Raw genomic sequence first — 16,998 nt, 5'->3', positions numbered from 1 at the left:
ACCATTCTAATACATCTTGCAGTCAACCTCCTCCTTGCCTTAATTGTAATGAAGCTCACCCTTCGTACTCCCGCCGTTGCCAGGTCTACTTAAATGAACGTGAAATCCATTGCCTCAAAGAGGCAGAAGGTCTCCCTTATGCTATGGCAGTTACTCATCTCTGCCTCCAAGGGAGACTACCCCGTGTTTCTTATTCTCGTGTTTCAAAACATCCCCCACTTCTGGGGTCCCATCTTCTGCAGCCTCCTCTGTTGTTACCCATCCCATAGCCACTCCGGCATCTAATCCTTTTGCTGTCCTTGGCTCTGACGTCCCGACTACAACTCAGTCTGTTCTCACATCTTCGTGTCCTTCCTCACAAGCCCCAATATCGACAAGACCTCGTACGATACCTTATACCAATCGCCCCTCTACTTCTCAGAAGTCCAAAAAATCCACATTGCTCAAATCTTCTTTGCCCCTTCCTTCCCTTCTTCCACCTCCACACTTTACCTTTCCAGTCTCTGTGCCTAGTTCTTCCCCTCTCTCTGGCTCTATTACAAGTGTGGAGATTCACCCTCCTCCTCATACTATGCCTTCCACCCCCGTCCCCTCCCAAGTTTCTCCCTCTTCTGCCACCTCCCAGGTTTCTGCCTCTTCTGTCCCCCCACACTTCATCTCCAGTCCCTTACACTCTTTTGTCCCCCTCTACTTTGGTACAGTCCATTACTGTCCCAATCTTTACTCACCCTCCCCCTTCTATCTCCAATATGGTCTCCCATACATCTTTGAATTCAGAAACACTTGAAGCCATTTCAGAATATATTGCAGAGACTAAACCTTCAATGGACACTGATTCACTTCCTGTCCCTTCTCTTCCCTCTCCTCCATCTTCACAACCCCATTCTTCGCAACGCTCCGTTCCTTCTCTGCTTGAACGTCTTCCAATGCCACCACACATTGACTTTTCTAACCCCTCTAGTCCATAGGTGCCTTTCCCTACGGATTCCTGGTATTTTCTTCATAGCCAATCATGGCCTATTTACAGTGGAATATCCGCAGCCTCAGGGGTAATCGGGGTGAGCTTCAGATGTTGCTTTCCAGGTTTTTCCCTGTTGGTGCTTGCTTACAAGAACCAAAATTACACTCAGCTGTTTTCCAACCTATCTCAGGCTATAATTTATTGTATTCTTCGGATCCTTTCTCAGATGGGACCTTTAATGAAAGTGCCCTTCTTCTACGCAGTGATATTCCGTACTGTCAACTATTTGTCCATACCTCGCTGCATTACACTGCAGCCCGTATCCACTTGAATAAGTGGTTTACAATATGTTCTTTATATCTCTCTCCTTCTCGAGCATTTTTTATCCCAGACTTTGCCTTTCTTTTTTCATCCTTACCACCACCACTTCTGTTACTTGGTGATTTTAACGCCCACCATTTCCTCTGGGGAAGGGTCTCATTGTGACTCACGTGGCATCCAGTTGGAGGCTTTTCTCGCCTCTCACCCCCTCCATGTTTTATATACGGGTACTCCCACCCATTTTGATCCTTGTACTCATACTCTCTTTTGCATCAATCTATCAGTCTGCTCTTCCTCCACTGCACTAGACTTCACCTGGTCTGTTCTACCGGACTTACATGACAGCGATCATTTTCCAGTCATTCTTACTTCTCCTTCATATTCACCACCTTTCCGTAGCCCTCGCTGGCAATTTGATCGGGCAAACTGGGACCTTTACTCGCAGCTCACTGCTTTTAGTGAGGTTCCTTCTTCATCCTCCATTGATGAGCTCCTACACCTCTTCTCGACGTCAGTTTATACCGCAGCTTCTCATTCTATACCCCAAACCTCAGGCAAGCATTCTCAGAAGTGTGTGCCTTGGTGGTCTCCTGCTTGTGCTCGTGCAGTACGTTTGAAATGAGCTGCATGGGGCAGGTACCGATACAATAGAACCAATGAGAGACTTCTTGATTTTAAGCAGAAGCGTGCGATCGCTCGCCGTGTCATCCGTGATGCTAAACGCACTTGCTGGCGAGACTATGTTTCCACCATCACCTCTGCTTCCTCTATGAGGCCAGTCTGGAAAAAAGTGAGGAAATTGAGTGGTAAATACTCTCCTGGCCCGGCTCCTGTTCTGCGGGTCGCCGGTATTGATGTAGCAAACCCTCTTGACGTTGCCTTTGAAATTGGCACTCATCTGGTCTGTATTTCCCAGGGGATCCATCTATGCCCCTCGTTTCTTTCCTCAAAGTCTGCCAGAGAGTTAGTACCCTTGGACTTTTCTTCTCTCGGAGAAGAACAGTATAATGTGCCTTTTACACTTCAGGAACTGGAGGCAACACTCTCAGCTTGCCGATCATCGGCAGCTGGACCTGATGACATTCATATTCTTATGTTACAACATTTACATCAGTCAGCCCTTGTAGTCCTCTTACACCTCTTCAATCTTATTTGGGCACAAGGAGTTCTTCCCCAGCTGTGGAAATCTGCCATTATTCTCCCTTTCCGCAAGCCAGGTACTACAGGACATGATGCCTCCCATCGCTCTTACTAGTGCAGTTTGCAAAGTGATGGAACGTCTGGTAAATCACCGTTTAATGTGGTATTTAGAGACACATAACAGTCTCTCCGCTAGTCAATATGGCTTTCGTAAGGGCCGTTCTACCATAGGCCCCTTACTACGCTTGGATACGTATGTTCATAATGCCTTTGCAAATAATCACTCAGTTATTGCCATATTTTTTGACCTTGAGAAGGCATATGACACAACTTGGAGGTATAATATTTTGGCCCAAGCCCACTCCTTAGGCCTCCGAGGCAATCTACTATCCTTCCTTAAGAACTTTTTAACTGACAGACACTTCCGTGTTCGAGTCAATAATGTGCTTTTCCCGGACTTTGTCCAAGCTGAAGGTGTCCCTCAGGGATGTGTTCTAAGCACAACACTTTTTCTCCTTGCTATAAATGATTTGGCCTCTGTTCTTCCACCCAATATTTGGTCATCACTCTATGTTGATGACTTCGCTATTGCTTGTGCAGGCGCTGACTGTCATCTCATTGCAGTTTCTCTCCAGCATGCGGTCGACCGTGTTTCCACTTGGGCCACCACGCATGGGTTTAAATTTTCCAGTACCAAAACTCACCAAATTACTTTCACTAGACACTCTGTCATCTCCGATCATCCTTTGTATCTATGGCTCTCGTATCCCCGAACATGATACAGTCAGGTTTCTAGGCCTTCTCTTTGACCATAGGTTATCCTGGAAACCTCACATTACCTCTCTGAAGGCAACCTGTCACAGCCGGCTAAACCTTCTTAAAACCCTTGCTCATCTTTCCTGGGGAGCTGATCGTCGAACTCTGCTTCGAATACATTCAGCCCTTGTTTTATCGAAACTCGATTATGGTGACCAGATTTATTCAGCGGCCTCTCCTGCTACTCTCTCTAGCCTTAACCCCATCCATCACCAAGGATTACGTTTATGCCTTGGTGCTTTTCGCTCTTCCCCTGTTGAGAGCCTCTATGCAGAAGCGAATGTTCCATCCTTGTCTGATCGCAGTGATGCCCATTGCCTTCACTACTATGTACGCTCTCACGATCTCCACAATCCTTCCATTTATAGAATGGTCACCGATACTAGTAGACTTTATTTGTTTGCCGCCCCTGTTTGCTCCGTCCCTCTTCTCTTCGCCTACATTCGCTCTTGTCTTCTCTTCAGTTACCACCTTTATATGTTCATGTAGCATCTCACTTTTCCCTACCCCCCTGGGAAGTTCCAGCTGTTCGGGTCTGTTCTTTCTCACTCCCTTTCTCGAAAGCCCAACTGCCTATGGTGATTTCCCGCTCTCTTTTTCTTGATCACTTCTACTCTCATTCTTATGCCATCACTGTGTATACAGATGGCTCTAAGTCTTCAGATGGTGTTGGATTTGCAGCAGTGTTTCTGGACAGCGTTGTGCAAGGGCATTTACTATCTTTGGCTAGCATTTTTACTGCTGAATTGTATGCCATTCTTGCAGCACTTATTCGTATCGCATCTATGCCTGTGTCATCATTTGTGGTAGTCTCAGACTCCCTTAGTGCTCTGCAGGCTGTACGAAAATTTGATACATCTCGCCCCCTAGTTCTCCGTATCCAACTTTGGCTACGCCGTATCTCTACCAAGCATAAAGATATTGTTTTTTGTTGGGTCCCTGGTCATATCGACATACAGGGCAATGAACAGGCAGACACTGCTGCGCAGTCAGCAGTACATGACCTACCAATTTCCTATAGAGGTGTTCCATTTCTGGACTATTTTGCTGCAATAGCTACCCACCTTCACACCCGTTGGCAACAACATTGGTCAACTCTGCTCGGTAACAAACTTCATTCTATTAAACCGAGCATAGGTTACTGGCCGTCTTGTTGTCATCAGTGCCGAGGTTGGGAGACCACTCTCTCCCGCCTTCGCATTGGCCACACTCGTCTTACTCATGGATATCTCATGGAGAGGCACCCTGTTCCTCTGTGAGCAGTGTCAAGTTCCAGTATCGATTAGCCACATTCTGTTAGACTGCCCTCTCTATCAACGAGCACACAGAATTTACCTCCGTCGTCGTCTTCGTTCTACTACTCTCTCTTTACCTTCCCTTCTTGCTGATGGACCCTCCTCTAATCCTGACTCTCTCATTGACTTCTTGACAACGACTGATTTACTCCACAAACTCTGATGATGATACCTTTCGCACTCCCCTCAGCCCTTTCTAGTTCAGTCTCTTGCTGCCCTTTACCCTTTCACCATCCACTGCCCCGCTGTTATCCGTAACCTATTACTCATCCATCTCCCTTTTGCCACCTGATGCCTTTACTTCCTGTCCTGCAGCGCTGTATAGCCCTTGTGGCTTAGCGCTTCTTTTTGATTATAATAATAATAATAATAATAACCTACAATGATTGTACTATGCTTTGCACCTCACACTATACCTATATATACTCTGTGTCCTTGCTTGTAATGTCTTAAAGCTCCTGCAGAGTGAAATGTTGCTACAATGAAATGTTGCATTAGTTGTACTTGTGTCCTGATATCAAACACAAACTTAGATTCTGAAAATGCCTGGAAGCTGGACATTGTAACACACGGAAAACACCGACACATCTGATACTCAACCATGACCTATCCGCCACATGATGTGGTTGTCAGTTAACTTCATAGGTTACCTGATGTTGTCTCCTACCTGACTGGTCAGGTCATCACCTTACTCTCTTGCCAGTATGTGTTTTCAAACCTGTGTTTGTTAGGATCATAGTCCCAGAACACAAATATTTTCTAGATATTCACGTTTGCTGTCGTGTCTCTTTCTCGACCACTTTCCTGCCTCTACTGAGGTTGATGCTAGTGTTGGACACTTGATGCGAGGAATTGGACTTTTTTCCTCTCTTTGATACCCTCAAGAAAGGCTCCTTGACACTGGTGAGGGACTCTTGATCTAGGAAATTGGATCTGTGCTCCAGTTCCCTGAATTGTGCCTGAATGCCTTCAGTCCTTTCCCCCCTCCTCACCTATGTGCGCTGTATAATTCTACGGGTTTAGCGCTCCCCCTTGATTGTAATAATACTCTTGGACTGAATTGGCCTGCCTCTCATTGACCCTTGTGAGTTTACCTCTTCTTTATGATTATTGCACCTCATTTCCCAGGCACACTGACCTCTGTGGGTTTTGTGCTTCACCGTAGGTAATAAAAAAATTAATGAAAATGGCACCAGGCTGCCATCTACTGTAGGGAGAATAAATAAATTTTTTGCAAAATAGATGTATAGCCCTTGTGGCTTAGCGCTTCTTTTCGATTATAATTTTGCAAAATAGATGGAACTAAAATTTGATGAGCTGTATAGCCCTTGTGGCTTAGCGCTTCTTTTTTTGATTATAATAAAATTTGATGAAAATGGCACTTGGATGCCATCTGTTGTTAGAATTGTGAACTAAATCTAGTTCATTTTTTGCATAATAGATGGCACTATAAATAATGAAAATGGGAGGATAAATTAGGGGAGACTAAACTACATATGTTTTAGTTCACTTTTTGCTCAATAGATGGCAAAAAAAAAAATTGAAAATGGGAGGATTAATTAGGGGAGACTCAATAAATATTTTTAGTTTATAATTCTCACACTAGATGGCATCCAAGTGCCATTTTCATTAGTAATTTTCAGCACCATCTATTGTGCAAAAAATGAACTAAAAGTTTAGTTCATAATTTTCACAATAGATGGCAGCAAAGTGCCATTTCCATTAGTAATTTTCAGCGCCATCTATTGTGCAAAAAATAAACTAAAAATATTTTGTTTAGTCTCCCCTAGTTTATCCTCCCATTTTCAATTTTTTTTTTCGCCATCTATTGAGCAAAAAGTGAACTAAAACAAATTTGGTTTAGTCTCCCCTAGTTTATCCTCCCATTTTCAATTTTTTTTTTCGCCATCTATTGAGCAAAAAGTGAACTAAAACAAATTTGGTTTAGTCTCCCCTAGTTTATCCTCCCATTTTTTATTTTTTTTTCGCCATCTATTGAGCAAAAAATGAACTAAAAAAAAATTAATTTAATTTAGTCTACCCTACCATTTTCATTAACTTATAGTGCCATCTATTATGCAAAAACTGAACTAGATTTAGCTGTATAGCCCTTGTGGCTTAGCGCTTCTTTTTGATAATAATAATAATGAACTAGATTTAGTAAATAATTCCAACAATAGATGGCAGCCAGTGTCATTTTCATTAGTAATTTTTAGTGCCATCTATTGTGCAAAAAATTAACTAATTTAGTGTATTCTTCCTCCATTATAATAATAAAAAAGAAGCGCTAAGCCACAAGGGCTATACAGTGCTGCTCTTCCTCCAATAGATAGCAACCTAGTGCCATTTTCATTAACTACCATTTTCAAAACTAAGCACTAAACCCACCCAGGGCATACAGCACTGTCTCCCTGCACTAAATAGCACCCCAAATGCAGTGTAGTGACAATGACTCCAAGCACTATCATTTTCCTTATACAAGATGGCACCAAAGTGCAATGTTATAGGTGCCATCTGTAGTTGTATTATAATCAAGCAGAAGTGCTAAACCTGTATGGATATACAGTGCCTGTGGGGGGATGTGGAAGGTATTGAGGCTTAATTCAGGGAACAAGAGCTCAGATTCAATTCCCTTGATCAAGAGCCCCTCACCAGTGTCAAGGAACCTTCCTTGAGGGGATCTGTATTATTATAATCAAGGGGAAGCGCTAAACCCGGAGGATTATACAGCGCCTGGGGGGGGGGGATGTGGAAGGCATTCAGGCTTAATTCGGGGAACTGGAGCACAGATCCAATTTCCTAAATCAAGAGCCCCTCACCAACATCAAGGAACCTTCCTTGAGGGGAGTTGTAGACACAGAGTAACTAACTTTATTAAGACAATTATAATCATGGGGGAGTGCTAAACCCATAGGATTATACAGCGCATGTAGAGGGGGGGATGGAAGGTATTCACTCAATTTAGGGAACTGCAGCACAGACCCAATTCCCTAGATCAAGAGCCCCTCACTAACATCAAGGAACCTCCCTTGTGGGGATTAAGACAATAATAATCTTATATCAGAATTTATTGTGATACATCATATCTGGTATACCTGGAGAGAGTTCCGGGGGTCAACGCCCCTGCCTCATGGTGGATCAAGACCTGATCAACCAGGCTGTTACTGCTGGCTGTACATACAAGCCACAGCCCGGCTGGTCAGGTACTGACTTTAGGTGCCTGTCCAGTGCCTGTTTGAAGACAGCCAGGGGTCTATTGGCAATCCCCATGATGTATGCTGGGAGGCAGTTGAACAGTCTTGAGCCCCCGACACTTATTGTGTTGTTTCTTGTGCTAGTGGTACCCCTGCTTTTCACTGGGGGGGATGTTGCACTGTCTGCCGAGTCTGTTGCTCTCATAGGGAGAGATTTTCATGAGCAAGTTTGGTACTAGTCCCTCTAGGATTTTCCAGGTGTATATAATCATCTCTCCCTCTTGCATTCTAGGGAGTACAGGTTTAGGAACTTCAAGCGTTCCCACAGTTTATAGGCTGGAGAAACGGAATTGTAAATATTAGAGAAGTATGGCAGTAGGCCTACTGTTCCATGCTAGGGTAGATCTTGCGGCACATTAACATGTTAGGTAGTGATGGTATGTCCTGGTAGTTATCTGCTTCAATATTTATATTATGTATTTGTATTGAGCAGTGAAGAGTTTTTACGAGGATAGTGAGGCTCAGGTTAGAGTATGTAGGAGAGAGGGAGATTAGGAAAGGTTGGAGGGGGTAAAGGAGATTTTGTATGCAAGGGGCTTGGACGTCCAGCAAGCATGCGTGAGCATGTTAGGAGCAAATGGTGACAAATGGTTTTTAGGACTTGATGTGCTGTTGGAGTGTAAGCAAGGTAACATTTATAAAGGGATTCAGGGAAACCAGCAAGCTGGACTTGATTCCTGGAGATGGGAAGTACAGTGCACTCTGAAGGAGGGGTGTTAATGTTGCAGTTTTATAACTGTAGTGTAAGCACACCTCTGGCAAGACAGTGATGGAGTGAATGATGTAAGTTTTTCTTTTTCGGGCTGCCCTACGTTGGTGAGAGACAGCCAATGTGTTAATAAAAAATTATGGGGAGCACTAAACCTGTAGGGATTGTACAGCACCTGAAGGGGAGCTGGGGTATTATAATAAAAAAGAAGCGCTAAACCACAAGAGCCATACAGCGCTGCAGGGCAGGAAAGGAAGCGAGGGTATTGGGTGGCAAAAGGGAGAGGGATGATTAGTAGGTTGCAGAGAACAGCCGGGCAGTGGATAGTGCAGGGGTAGAGGGTGGCAAGAGATTGATGTAGAAAGGGCTGAGGGGAGTGCTAAAGGTTCCTTCAAGGACCATAACATTGTATCAATCGCATCTGCTAGAAAAATGACAGGATGGATAATGAGAACCTTCAAAACTAGGGAGGCCAAGCCCATGATGACACTCTTCAGGTCACTTGTTCTATCTAGGCTGGAATATTGCTGCACTCTAACAGCACCTTTCAAGGCAGGTGAAATTGCCGACCTAGAAAATGTACAGAGAACTTTCACGGCGCGCATAACGGAGATAAAACACCTCAATTACTGGGAGCGCTTGAGGTTTCTAAACCTGTATTCCCTGGAACGCAGGAGGGAGAGATACATGATTATATACACCTGGAAAATCCTAGAGGGACTAGTACCGAACTTGCACACGAAAATCACTCACTACGAAAGCAAAAGACTTGGCAGACGATGCACCATCCCCCCAATGAAAAGCAGGGGTGTCACTAGCACGTTAAGAGACCATACAATAAGTTTCAGGGGCCCGAGACTGTTCAACTGCCTCCCAGCACACATAAGGGGGATTACCAACAGACCCCTGGCAGTCTTCAAGCTGGCACTGGACAAGCACCTAAAGTCAGTTCCTGATCAGCCGGGCTGTGGCTCGTACGTTGGTTTGCGTGCAGCCAGCAGCAACAGCCTGGTTGATCAGGGGCTGATCCACCAGGAGGCCTGGTCACAGACCGGGCCGCGGGGGCGTTGACCCCCGAAACTCTCTCCAGGTAAACTCCAGGAGTGGAATAAATGAGATTAGGTCAGGGGTTTCAAAGAGAGTTAGAGCTAAAGAAGAGTAGCAATAATGTTGAAGGATAAGCTATGCCAGGAAAAGAGGGACTATAAATGTATTAATTCAAGGATTATGTGGAGTAAAATAAAGATTGGATGTGAAAAGTGGGTTATAATAAGCGTGTATGCACCTGGAGAAGAGAGAAGTGTAGAGGAGAGAGAGAGATTTTGGGAAATGTCGAGTGAATGCGTGGGGAGTTTTGAATCAAGTGTGAGAGTAATGGTGGTTGGGGATTTCAATGCTAAAGTGGGTAAAAATGTTATGGAGGGAGTAGTAGGTAAATTTGGGGTGCCAGGGGTAAATGTAAATGGGGAGCCTTTAATTGAGCTATGTGTAGAAAGAGATTTGGTAATAAGTAATACATATTTTATGAAAAAGAGGATAAATAAATATACAAGGTATGATGTAGCAAGTAATGAAAGTAGTTTGTTAGATTATGTATTGGTGGATAAAAGGTTGATGGGTAGGCTCCAGGATGTACATGTTTATAGAGGATAACGGAGCATAACGGAGATAAAACACCTCAATTACTGGGAGCGCTTGAGGTTCCTAAACCTGTATTCCCTGGAACGCAGGCGGGAGAGATACATGATTATATACACCTGGAAAATCCTAGAGGGACTAGTACCGAACTTGTACACAAAAATCACTCACTACGAAAGCAAAAGACTTGGCAGACGATGCAACATCCCCCCAATGAAAAGCAGGGGTGTCACTAGCACGTTAAGAGACCATACAATAAGTGTCAGGGGCCCGAGACTGTTCAACTGCCTCCCAGCATACATAAGGGGGATTACCAACAGACCCCTGGCAGTCTTCAAGCTGGCAATTGACAAGCACCTAGAGTCGGTTCCTGACCAGCCGGGCTGTGGCTCGTATGTTGGTTTGCGTGCAGCCAGCAGTAACAGCCTGGTTGATCAGACTCTGATCCACCAGGAGGCCTGGTCACAGACCGGGCCGCGGGGGCGTTGATCCCCGGAACTCTCTCCAGGTAAACTCCAGAGGGGCAACTGATATATCGGATCATTATTTAGTTGTAGCTACAGTTAGAGTAAGAGGTAGATGGGAAAAGAGGAAGGTGGCAACAACAAGTAAGAGGAAGGTGGCAACAACAAGTAAGAGGGAGGTGAAAGTGTATAAACAAAGGGAGGAGGAAGTTCGGGTGAGATATAAGTTACTATTGGCAGAAAGGTGGGTTAGTGCAAAGATAAGTAGTGGGGGGTTGAAGAGGGTTGGAATAGTTTTAAAAATGCAATATTAGAATGTGGGGCAGAAGTTTGTGGTTATAGGAGGGTGGGGGCAGGAGGAAAGAGGAGTGATTGGTGGAATGATGAAGTAAAGGGTGTGATAAAAGAGAAAAAGGTAGCTTATGAGAGGTTTTTACAAAGCAGAAGTGTTATAAGAAGAGCAGAGTATATGGAGAGTAAAAGAAAGGTAAAGAGTGGTGAGAGAGTGCAAAAGGAGAGCAGATGATAGAGTGGGAGAGGCACTGTCAAGAAATTTTAATGAAAATAAGAAAAAATTTTGAAGTTAAAAAAGTTAAGAAAGCCTAGGGAAAGTATGGATTTGTCAGTTAAAAACAGAGTAGGGGAGTTAGTAGATGGGGAGATGGAGGTATTAGGTAGATGGCGAGAATATTTTGAGGAACTTTTAAATGTTAAGAAAGGGAGGCGGTAATTTCATGCACTGGTCAGAGGGGTATACCATCTTTTAGGAGTGAAGAAGAGCGGAATGTAAGTGTGGGGGAGGTACGTGAGACATTACGTAGAATGAAAGGGGGTAAAGCAGCTGGAACTGATGGGATCATGACAGAAATGTTAAAAGCAGAGGGGGGGGGATATAGTGTTGGAGTGGTTGGTACTTTTGTTTAATAAATGTATGAATGAGGGGAAGGTACCTAGGGATTGGTGGAGAGCATGTATAGTCCCTTTATATAAAGGGAAAGGGGACAAAAGAGATTGTAAAAATTATAGAGGAATAAGTTTACTGAGTATACCAGGAAAAGTGTACGGTAGGGTTATAACTGAAAGAATTAGAGGTAAGACAGAATGTAGGATTGCGGATGAGCAAGGAGGTTTCAGAGTGGGTAGGGGATGTGTAGATCAAGTGTTTACATTGAAGCATATATGTGAACAGTATTTAGATAAAGGCAGGGAAGTTTTTATTGCATTTATGGATTTAGAAAAGGCATATGATAGAGTGGATAGAGGAGCAATGTGGCAGATGTTGCAAGTATATGGAATAGGTGGTAAGTTACTAAATGTTGTAAAGAGTTTTTATGAGGATAGTGAGGCTCAGGTTAGGGTGTGTAGAAGAGAGGGAGACTACTTCCCGGTAAAAGTAGGTCTTAGACAGGGATGTGTAATGTCACCATGGTTGTTTAATATATTTATAGATGGGGTTGTAAAAGAAGTAAATGCTAGGGTGTTCGGAAGAGGGGTGGGATTAAATTATGGGGAATCAAATTCAAAATGGGAATTGACACAGTTACTTTTTGCTGATACTGTGTTTATGGGAGATTCTAAAGAAAAATTGCAAAGGTTAGTGGATGAGTTTGGGAATGTGTGTAAAGGTAGAAAGTTGAAAGTGAACATAGAAAAGAGTAAGGTGATGAGGGTATCAAATGATTTAGATAAAGAAAAATTGGATATCAAATTGGGGAGGAGGAGTATGGAAGAAGTGAATGTTTTCAGATACTTGGAAGTTGGCGTATCGGCGGATGGATTTACGAAGGATGAGGTTAATCATAGAATTGATGAGGGAAAAAAGGTGAATGGTGCATTGAGGTATATGTGGAGTCAAAAAACGTTATCTATGGAGGCAAAGAAGGGAATGTATGAAAGTATAGTAGTACCAACACTCTTATATGGGTGTGAAGCTTGGGTGGTAAATGCAGCAGCGAGGAGACGGTTGGAGGCAGTGGAGATGTCCTGTCTAAGGGCAATGTGTGGTGTAAATGTTATGCAGAAAATTCGGAGTGCGGAAATTAGGAAAAGGTGTGGAGTTAATAAAAGTATTAGTCAGAGGGCAGAAGAGGGGTTGAGGTGGTTTGGTCATTTAGAGAGAATGGATCAAAGTAGAATGGCATGGAAAGCATATAAATCTATAGGGGAAGGAAGGCGGGGTAGGGGTTGTCCTCGAAAGGGTTGGAGAGAGGGGGTAAAGGAGGTTTTGTGGGCGAGGGGCTTGGACTTCCAGCAAGCGTGCGTGAGTGTGTTAGATAGGAGTGAATGATACTTGGGACCTGACGATCTGTTGGAGTGTGAGCAGGGTAATATTTAGTGAAGGGATTCAGGGAAACCGGTTATTTTCATATAGTCGGACTTGAGTCCTGGAAATGGGAAGTACAATGCCTGCACTTTAAAGGAGGAGTTTGGGATATTGGCAGTTTGGAGGGATATGTTGTGTATCTTTATATGTGTATGCTTCTAGACTGTTGTATTCTGAGCTCCTCTGCAGAAGCAGTGATAATGTGCGAGTGTGGTGAAAGTGTTGAATGATGATGAAAGTATTTTCTTTTTGGGAATTTTCTTTCTTTTTGGGGTCACCCTGCCTCGGTGGGAGACGGCCGACTTGTTGAAAAAAAAAATTATTTATTATTCAGTGACAGTAATTATTTATTGACTTATTTATCATATCATTCATATTTGACTTAAAATATTTTTGATGGTTTTGTGGGAACATAACCCCACTATAAGTCAATGAGCACCTGTAGTACAAAATCTAACAAAAAAAGTATTTTACAAATTCACATTATTCCATTCTTATGAGATGACAAACTTGTTAATCTTTAAACACATATAAAAAAATGATGCTACTACATTTTTTACAATAATTAACAAAGTGACCCCTCTCAATACATAAGAGTTTCACAAGGCAAGCCATTCAGCCTTTTATAATCCAGCCTTAGAGACTTGCCTTCCGAGTCGTTGGGAAGCTCTAAACTCGTACTGATTATACAGCACCTGAGAAACAACAAATGATGTTTTTTATATACAAGATGATTCAGTAAAAACAAAGCAACAAGGCAGGGTGACCCAAAAAAGAAGAGAGACTTTGACCATCATTCACGCCATCACTGTCTCCTCAGAGCCACACACATACACTTCCTTAATAATTAAGTACTACTTGTAACTTTCCATATTTAGAGCCCTTGGTTTACCTTCATACTGACTTAATAAAACACCTATAAAACACGGATAATGTAATTACAAAACCATTTATCCTAAGTACAGTAACTTACATTTACTGGTACAAAAAAAAAAACTGCATATTAGAAAACACTATTTGTCAACTAAAATACTAAACAGTAATGACAAAAATTCATAATTGATCAACAATTTGGAAAGGAAATATTTAGCAGGCATTTGTTTCATCATGTACTTTCGTAACGGCCCAGGATGTACCTTTGTTAAGTGACTATAATGGTCCGAGATGTACTTTGTCAATATAATGGTACAGGATGTACCTTGTCAGGCAACTTTATAAAGGTACAGGATGTGCATTTGGGAAGTCATTGATGTAAATAAGAAAGAGGAGAGGACCTAGGACACTTCCCTGTGGCACTCCAACAACTACAGGCTGAGTATTGGAGGTCATGCCGTTTATGAATACATATTAATGTCTTCCACTAAGATAATTAGATTTAGATTTTGCCACCGAAGTGGCTAGTTTATTGTGCACCCCATATCCATCCTGTGGACGGTAGCGCGAGAGCATATGGATACACAAAAGGCCTAGGAACTAGGCCCCAAAGGGTTAACAGGAATACATATGGATTTATATCTACATATCTCTAGTTCACTTATCTGTTACAAGCAAATTTAGGAAATTTGCTTAGTATATCTGGTATCTTATTTTCATTAATAAGATATCTTGACATGTCACATAGGTTATTATACTGTCTGTCTCTGTATTCCTCAATGAGTGGACAATTAAGCACATAGTGTTCAAGAGAGTGACCATATGCCTGATCACATAATTTACATTTAGTTTGATCATCATCTGTGTGTCTCCCAAACTGCCAGAAGTACTTGTAACCAAGCCTAAGCCTGGCCACTACAACATCAGTCAGTCTGTTCACATTGCAAGTTGCTCCATAAACATACTTATCTACGTTCATGTTATCATAGTGGGTTATAGATCTACTCAGGCTTCTAACTGCATTCCTATAACAATCATTTTCATTATTTACTTCTCTCCTAATATTATTCCTAATGCTAGACACAGTTATACCAAAGTTATATTCTACATTCTCCTTCTGGATACTCTTCTTGGCTAACATATCAACTTTATCATGAAGGAGTAATCCAATGTGTGATGGGATCCATAGCAATTGTACATTAATTCCTTTGTCCCTAATTTTTGAGAATCTATACCTGGCTTCCCCAATGAGCATGTTGTTGGAGTCATTATATGAGCCAAGAGCCTTCAATGATGACATAGAATCAGTAATGATAATAGAGTCAAGCTCAGTGTCATAGGTTAGCTTTAGCGCCATTAGGATTGCAAACAATTCAGTTTGCAGTGTAGATGCCCAGTTGTTAATTCTTATGCCTAACTCAACAAATTTATTATCGTTCTTAACTAGGGAGGTGGCAACAAGAGCAGATGCAGCCCTGCCAGAAGACTCCTGTTTAGATCCATCAGTGTATATAACTTGTGATAACTTGTTACTACCAGCTAGGTGAGAAATTTCTTCTTGAGCAGTTGCTCTAACAAGAGATTTAAGGAAGGGATTACTAGCAATGAGCTTCTTGGGAGGGACTTGTAGGTATGTGATATTAAATGAACACATCTTCTATGGAGGGGTGAAATGCTCTTGTTGCCTACAGTGATACAGTTCATGCAGGTTATAAAACTTAATGAAATTGCACGTTTTCACAATCCATTTAGATCTGTGTGTATTTACCTCTAGACACTTGGTAAGATTCACTGTGACAGTGTCTGGTTCGTTTCTCAACATTCTAATACCGAGTACAGTGTTAATTTCAACAATCCTATCACTGATACTAGAAATACCAAGCTCCTTCCTCATGTTAAGAACTTTTGTAGATCTGGGACAGCCAAGAATAATCCTGAGAGCTTCATTTTGCAATAACTCCAAGGGTCGGAGAGAACTTTCTCTAGCTAATATCAACATGGGAGCAGCATAATCAATTAAGGACCTAACATAAGCTATGTACATCATTCTCACGATTCTCACATTTGCACCATAGTTGGGATTGTAGCCAGCAACAGCTTTGAGAGCATTTAGCCTAGCTTTACATTTCTTGTTTAGTTGTGGTATAGTGGATTTGTTAAAGGGTACATCTACACCAAGATATCTGTAAGTTTTAACGTAGCTAATGATTTCACCCTGCAAATAGATGGGTGGGGGATGTCGTTTGCTTGTTAATATCTTAGTTTTAGAGGAAGATATTATGAGGCCTAGTCGATTACAAATTGCTTGAACTTCATTAAGAATGGTATTCATCTTCTTATGCCCTGTTGTATGGATCATGATATCATCAGCATAGCTTATAGCTATATGTTTAGGTGAGGCAGGTAGAGCATTTAGGAGAGCATTAATCAGAATATTAAATAGCATGGGACTAAGAACTCCTCCCTGCGGTGTACCTAAAGACATTTCTTTAGAATCACTTCTGAAGCCTTGGTAAAGGACAGAGGATACTCTATTTGACAGGTATCCTATTATCCAGCAGAGTAAGCTACCACCAATATTCATTTTGGCTAGTTCATGTAGTATAACGGTTCTGTTCGCAATATCAAATGCAGATTTTAGATCAAGAAAAGTGGTAAAACTAGTAGAGGTGTGTGCAGTGAGAAAGGTGGAAATACAGTTCTGCACACTTTTACCTTTCATGAACCCATAGAGGTAGGGGGAAAGTTGATCTCTGATTCTGTAGTACAGTCTGTTAAGCATCATTCTTTCAAAAGTTTTACAAAGACAACTAGTTAAGGAGATCGGCCTAAATGTATCAGGCTGTTGGGGCTTAGGGATAGGCACAATGAGACTATTGGTCCAGGAAGTAGGAAGAACGCCCTCAATGTAACTGAGATTATACAGTGCCAACAAAGGGTTTTCAGGCACGTGCCTTAGGGTTCTGAGAATATCATAGGTTATACCATCCTCTCCAGGAGCAGTTGATCGACCTTTGGTTAATGCATTATCTAATTCATACTCGGTAAAGAGGCAATCACTCTCATCAATATTTTGGCTCATAAAATTAATCAGTTTCAACATTTCTTCAGAAGTACTCTCTAAATTTTTTCTAATATGAGATGGAAGGCTTTCATGCCTGGATGTTTTGGACCAGTCATTTATGAGGTCATTTGCTTTTTCAA

The sequence above is a fragment of the Cherax quadricarinatus genome, unplaced genomic scaffold (genome assembly GCF_038502225.1).
Source record: "Cherax quadricarinatus isolate ZL_2023a unplaced genomic scaffold, ASM3850222v1 Contig2937, whole genome shotgun sequence".
NCBI lineage: Eukaryota > Metazoa > Arthropoda > Malacostraca > Decapoda > Parastacidae > Cherax > Cherax quadricarinatus.
This window is presented reverse-complemented; position numbering follows the sequence as displayed.